Here is a 6,552-nt window from a genome sequence, read left to right as displayed (position 1 = left end):
TAATGCAACAAAAGTTTGTTTCTTATTCATATTACATGTCCAATGAGGGTCGACAGTGCTCAAAAGAGTCACACAATGGATCTGGGCTGAGAATGATGACATTTCAACACGTGGTTTCATAAACACAGAGGCAGAGGAAAGGGAACATGGTAAATCATATATAGAAACAAGAAATAGAAAACCAAAGTTAAAAACAATTTTTTTGTAATGTACTATAGAACTCATAAATTTAACTTGCCACACATTGCTAATATTGGGTTTTCAAAGTGGTCTTTCGGTTTATATTTGCTGCTAATTTTTTGTTGTGTGCGTACATGATATGTATGGTCAATTAGCTTCTTTCTATACATGACTGTAAATGAAAAGCATTACAGAGATTCTTTTTTGGGATTTCTCATAATCTTCAAATATGTTGGTTTCTTTTTCAGGTGAACATTTTAGGCATTTCTAAAGGTAAACATTACTATTTTATGATAATATTTCATTTAACTCTCTTTTTCTATGACTGGAGGGTTGGTTCTTTTTCTTAGGGTAAAATAGGTCCACAATTCCATATCTAAATTCTAAACTCCAAAAATGTTTGAAAATGGAAAGTTTTTTAATAACTCATTTGGAAGCAAAACCTGACCTGAATTGAGAAAAGGCTGTTTATGGTCTTTAACCCACTTTAATGTGATTATGGTTATATTTTGTTATAGAAGTACTAATGTATTTGCTTCTGGAGTACTTCCCCAGACCCACTGAAGGTGTTACAGAATATACAGTATATGTCCATATTACCTTTCAAAAATCTGAAAAAAACCTGAATTTCAAACGCATCTGTCCCTTAAGGTTTCAGAAAAGGGACTATGGATCTGTATTTCCAGTCTCTTAACAAGCTCACAAAGGTATTATGATCCAAATTCAGTTCTTACAGATAATTTCTAAAGAATAATTTTGAGGTCCTTGGTCTAAATTATTCTTCTAATATTTTTTTCTGATTCATTCATTTGCATTTTAGCATGAAGTAACAATGGGAAATACTTTGAAATGCCTGATTTCATAAAGCCACTAGATGGCATCTTTGTAAAAATAAAAATACTTTAAAAGAAATGTTTATTGTATAAATAAAGGCTGAGATAAATAAAGGTGGATTCTTATTTCATGAGAAATAAAGATAAGTCATTTTGGGCAATAAATCCTGAGAAAAATGCATAGGTTTATGGTGAAAAGTAAAATGGTATTTTAAATTACTTTTCCACCTTCAGAATTGAGGGTCTTTTTCTGATTGGTTGTTTTCAGCTTGCATTTACATTTATTTTATATAACCAAACAACCGTATATCTGTGTGTGTTTGTGTGTGTATATACACATATATATGTATGTGCTTTTGATGTGCTTTCCAACTTGTATAGACTACCTGGGAAGCCTACCAATTAAGTTAGGCTTATATTGTAAAATTGAGTTGTATAAAATCGCCTCCACAGCAAACTATAAATAAAATATGAACATATAGTGGGTATCAAGTCACATTTAAGATGGTGAAGTACTTAAGTTATCTACCACCAGGTTTTCATCCCTCCATCTCCTGCCTCTATGACTAAATCTAGCTTTTCATACTGTCCCTAACAGGGAGGGCAGTGAATGATACATTTTAAACAGGAGACCCAGAAAGGTGAGTGTTTAAAACCAATTAAATTCTCATTACTAGTAAAATTTAAGATACATTATGATTTTGGAGATGGGAGTAGGGGAGCACTGGGAAGAATTTGTCTGCATATCTCCAGCAACATCTGGTTTATTCATGAGAGACTAACCCTAGTGGTTATCAAAATGCCCTTTTCTCTGCTCTTCATGAATATGTGGATTCATGAAATGATTTAAATGCATATGCTTTGGGACTTTTCTGGTGGTCCAGTGGTTAAGACTCCAAGCTCCCAATGAAGATGGCCCAGGTTCCCTCCCTGGTCAGGGAACTAAATCTGGCATACTGCAACTAAAAAAAGATCCCGCATGCTGCAACTAAAGATCCTGCTGAAACTAAGACCGGGCGCAGGCAAAAAAAAAAAACAAAACATTTTTATCTAAAACCATTAGCAAAGCCAATTTCATCTGAGAATATAATACATATTTTATATTGTTCTAGTAAGAAATATCTATTTTAAAATGAGATAAAGACGGAAAAAAATTACATTGGGAAGTTATTGGGAAGTTATTGGGAAGTTATTGGGAAGAGGAGAATGCAATTTCAACAGAATGGCATAAAGGAATGAAGACATTGAACATTATGAAGGAAGAATGGACCGGTACTATATATAACACAAATTTTAATTTTATTACTTAATCTTACATCCTTTTTAAATAGCAAAGGGTTTTAGGTTAAAGGCAGCATAGAATAGTGGTTTAAAATGGAGGTTCTGGAGTCACACTGCTTGGGTTTATTTCTGGTTCCCCCACCAAACCTCTCTGAGCCTTAGTTTCCTCATTAGTAAGAGGAAGCAGATCACAGTTCTTCCTTTAAAAAATCATTGTAAAATTTAAATTAGAAGTATATGTAAGTGCTTAGTAACAAATAATAATAAATGTTAGCTATTATGAAGCCACATGAAGTTTGTTACTACATATACAATAGGAACACAATTGATCCTTTCCCGCAATAATACGTGCTTCTTTAAAAACCTTCTCAATTTAAAGAATTTATAGTCATAGGAAAAAAAACCCGTTTATAATTCAGTGATTAACAATAGCTTTGCTTCTCCTGACTTAAAAGGGGAATTATTTAGTAGCTCCTATCTCCCTTTTCTGTTTGGCTGCAAGGGAGCTAAGAGCCAAGTTCCAAATTTAAGAAAAGCAAGTAGGCACCTGCTGTTGTACACCTGTGTTCTCCTTTTCTCTAACCCTGATTTTTTATATCCATAGCGCGAATTGCTGTCAGTATTTGGTTCGGAGAACTGTGCCATTTCACAAGTGTAAAAGACAGCTTAGAGAGTGGTTACCATCAGAACCACTTTCGGATCTAGGTAGCGAGTAGGTAAGAAATCCCCTCGCTCCCTCACCCCGCCCCAACCTCTGCTTCATTCCTTCTCTCCGCCCCCTCCCCTGGCTCCGCCCCCTCCCCTGGCTCCATCCCTCGCCCCTTTTTTTCTAAGCGCGGGCACCGCCTCTTCTCGCGGGAGTGGTGTTCTGGTGGGAGGGAGTGGTGCCGGGGCCGTTGCTAGGATACAACCGGAAACAGAGAATTCGTCGAGTGTGGACTCTGCTTTCTAGGAGCCCGGGAAACCGCTTCTCCCCGACTAACTGCGTTTCTTAGGTAGGAGGACAGGTTCTGGCTGCCCTCGACTGGCCCTATCCCTAGGCCGACCTTGAGCGGGTGGCTAAGGCGCTGGACTCCGAGGGCTCTGTGCGGGGCGTTGATGCAACCTGGGCTCTGGGGACTGTATGGCCACTCGGGAACGTTTCACCTTTGCCTAAAAAACTGTGCCAAGCATCCCATCTTTCTTGGTTCCTTTTCTGGCTCCGTATCTCTAATTTGGGATTCGGAAGTAGCGGCATCAAGCTAGGAGGTGTACCTCACCTCCCACCCCGAGCGCTTTTCACGGTTAATAATATAGAAGCAAGACGTGTGTGCAACCCAGTCTGGCATTAGAAAATGTTTAGCCATCCATGGTGACCATTTTTAGTCTTTACAGAGCGCTTTCAGACATTCCTCTTTCACTCCTCTCCACCCACGGTCTTTGCTGTGCCCTCTTAAGAAACTTAAAAGCTCAACAAGGCTATTTGGTAGAAGGGAAAACTGGATCCCTGCCTTACTACTTACACTAATATTCTAGATATACCAACGAAATTATGCATTGTAGGTGAAAGGGGGACGTTTTTGTATGCAATCATAGTAGAGTGTTTTTTTTTTTCTTTTTAAACAACTTTTTAAAGATTATAACATTTACCCTTGAATACATAATACATAATACTACATAAAGATGATTAAAAGTTGAAACAGTAAGAAGAGTGAACAGTGAAAATCTGTCTTGCACCCGTGTTCCCCAACTCCCTGCCCTCCAGTTCACCTTCCAGAGGTATTCTACACATATACAAAAGTAGTCGTATCTGTAACATTGTACATACTGGTATGTCCTTTTGTTGGAGGAGAGGTCATTGAAAGGACATGACCTCCGGTTTACCCACTACCCAGGGGGGCAATCGGAGGCTCTTTTCCCCTCCCCTGTCCTTGGAATGTACCTTCTGCCCATTGTTCCTGAACTAGGAGATGTGCTATTGAGACCATCGGAACTGTATACCTGACTGAACCCAGTTAAGATCTCATAAACTCAGGAATTTTGGCGGGTAGATGTTGAGATTTACTGTCTTTAGGCTGCGTAAGACAACCCTCCTTTGTAAGTTTCCTTGCTTATTAAACCTGCCACCTGCAATCTGGAGCGGTCTGCCTCTTTCTTCGATTCTCCTTGCCCTCTGTGTACCAGGCTCAATTTCTGTTTTACCCAGCGAATTCTGGAGGTTGTGAACCAAGAACTTTGCTTTTTCACTTAATTGAACAATACAGTATGTAGCCTTTAGAATTGGCTTCTTCATTTATCATAATTTATTTGAGATTCACACATGTTGTATCAATAGTTTATTCCTTTTTATTTATGCGTGGTATTCCATTTTATGAATGCATCATAGTATGTGTATCCATTCCTCAGCTAAGGAACGTTTGTGTTGTTTCCTGTCTTTGGTGATTGAAAATGAAGACTTTATTAACTTTTGTGTGAAGGTTTTGAGTGAATGTAGTTTTTCATTCCACTTGGGTAAAGGATACAGATTGCTGGGTCATATGATAAATGTGTTTAATTTTACAAGAAACCTGACAAACAGTTATCTCAAATGCTATATCAGTTTTCACTTTTGCATCAAGGTATAAGAGCTCCACTTGTATTCATACTCACTGGCTATTGTTGGGCTAAAATTTTTTTAAAACTATTCTAATAGATGTGTAGTGAAATCTCATTGTGATTTGAAGTTTCATTTCTCTAATGACTAATGATATTGAGCATTTTTCATGTGCTTGTACTCAGGGCCAGGATTAGAGTGAGGCAACTGAGGCAACTAGGTCTAAAATCTTAGGAGGCATTTATTCTCAGGTGCAAGTGCGTGTATAGGGCAGTGCAGGTGCCACGCTTGCCTCAATCTTGTCCTGGCTCTGCTTATTTGCTTTCTTTTGTATATTCTTTGGTGACGGATCTGTTTAAATCTTTTACTCATTTTTTTCACAGTTTTTTTTTTCTTATTATTGAGTTTTGCAAGTTCTCTATATATTCTGGGTACACGTCCTTTATCAGATAAGAGTTTTGCAAAAAACTACATCCCAGTGTATGGTTTGCCATTTGATTCTTCTACTTGTCTTTTTTTAAGAGCAGAAGTTTTTGATTTTGTTGCTGTTGCTGTTTTAGAAGATGCTATCTTGGCCATCATGGGGGGAGGATGACCCACCAGATAGAAACAAAAGCATTATCTCAGATTCTCCAAAAAGGGTAGATAATTATGTTGCTAGGAGTTAAGGCTTCTTTATGGTGCTCTCTTTCTAATCAGGCCACTGAACTTTGTCATAGGAGAAAATAACCAAAATGAAGATTTTTGTGTGTGTGTGGGTGAGAGCCTAAAGAAGTTTCTAGAACTTCTTAAAAGTTGAAGTTTTGTTCAGTTTTGTCTCATTTTTTTTCTCTTTGTTGTTCCGGAATTTTAAAACTTTATTTCAGTTCTTTTATTGGTTGTTCTTGAAGTTTAACTATGCATATTTAATTTAACAATGTCTAGAGTTAAGAATATCATAGCTCTCAATTTTGTAAACAGTATAAGGAATTGATAATAGTTTATTCTCATCTTTCCCTTCCCAGTTACATATTCTTATTGTCTCATATTTTAATTTTCTGCTATTATTTTGTGTTGACAATATTTATTTGGGTTTACCCATATGTTTATGATTTATTTGTTTGCCTTTCCTTCTTGCGCTTCAGACTTACATTGGGTCCATTTTACTCCTCTTCAAGTGTATCCTTTAGAAGTTCCTTTAGAGCAGATAGCTTGGTGATAACTTGTTTGTAAATGTTTCTGTTTTTCTTCTTGAAAGATAGTTTTGCTGGGTGTACAATTCTGGGTTGATAGTTACCTTCTTTTAATTAGTCTATTGTTGCCTTGGCTTCTATTTTTCTGATGAGAAATTGCAGTGATTTTACTTTTCTTTCCTTTGCATTAATGCCAGCAAATATGATTCAAAACAGTGGATGATATGTCCTTGATCACTGTTTGCTTTTCGGATTTTCTGTTTGTTATTCTGTAATTTAGTTACAATATAAATGGCTATGAATTATTTCTATTTATCCTGTTAAGTATATTTTTATATTGTGCTTCCTGGACCTGTAGATTCATATTTTTAATCAGTTTTGAAAAATTTTCAGCCATTACCTTTTACGATATTTTCTCCCTTCTATCTTTGTTTTCTTCTAGGACTCCAATTTGACACATGCCAGATCAGGGGCTGGCAGACTTTTTCTGAAAAGAGCTTCACAGGCTACATGC

At 37.0% G+C, this 6,552-nt stretch overlaps 1 protein-coding gene across 3 annotated transcripts in view; it reads left to right on the top strand.

The window, feature by feature from the left end:
* The first annotated feature begins 2,927 nt into the window (after positions 1–2,927).
* Positions 2,928–6,552, top strand: part of IQUB (IQ motif and ubiquitin domain containing) — a 121,798-nt gene continuing 118,173 nt past the window's right edge. For 2 of the 3 annotated variants that reach the window (XM_061197999.1, XM_061197997.1), the window contains exon 1: positions 3,219–3,289. The gene's annotated coding sequence lies outside the window, so the exon portion shown is untranslated. Of the gene's footprint in view, positions 3,011–3,218; positions 3,290–6,552 lie in introns of those variants that run through there. The other variant, XM_061197998.1, reaches the window with a different exon arrangement.

Source organism: Eubalaena glacialis, chromosome 8 (genome assembly GCF_028564815.1).
Source record: "Eubalaena glacialis isolate mEubGla1 chromosome 8, mEubGla1.1.hap2.+ XY, whole genome shotgun sequence".
Classification (NCBI taxonomy): Eukaryota; Metazoa; Chordata; class Mammalia; order Artiodactyla; family Balaenidae; genus Eubalaena; species Eubalaena glacialis.
This window is presented reverse-complemented; position numbering and strand designations above follow the sequence as displayed.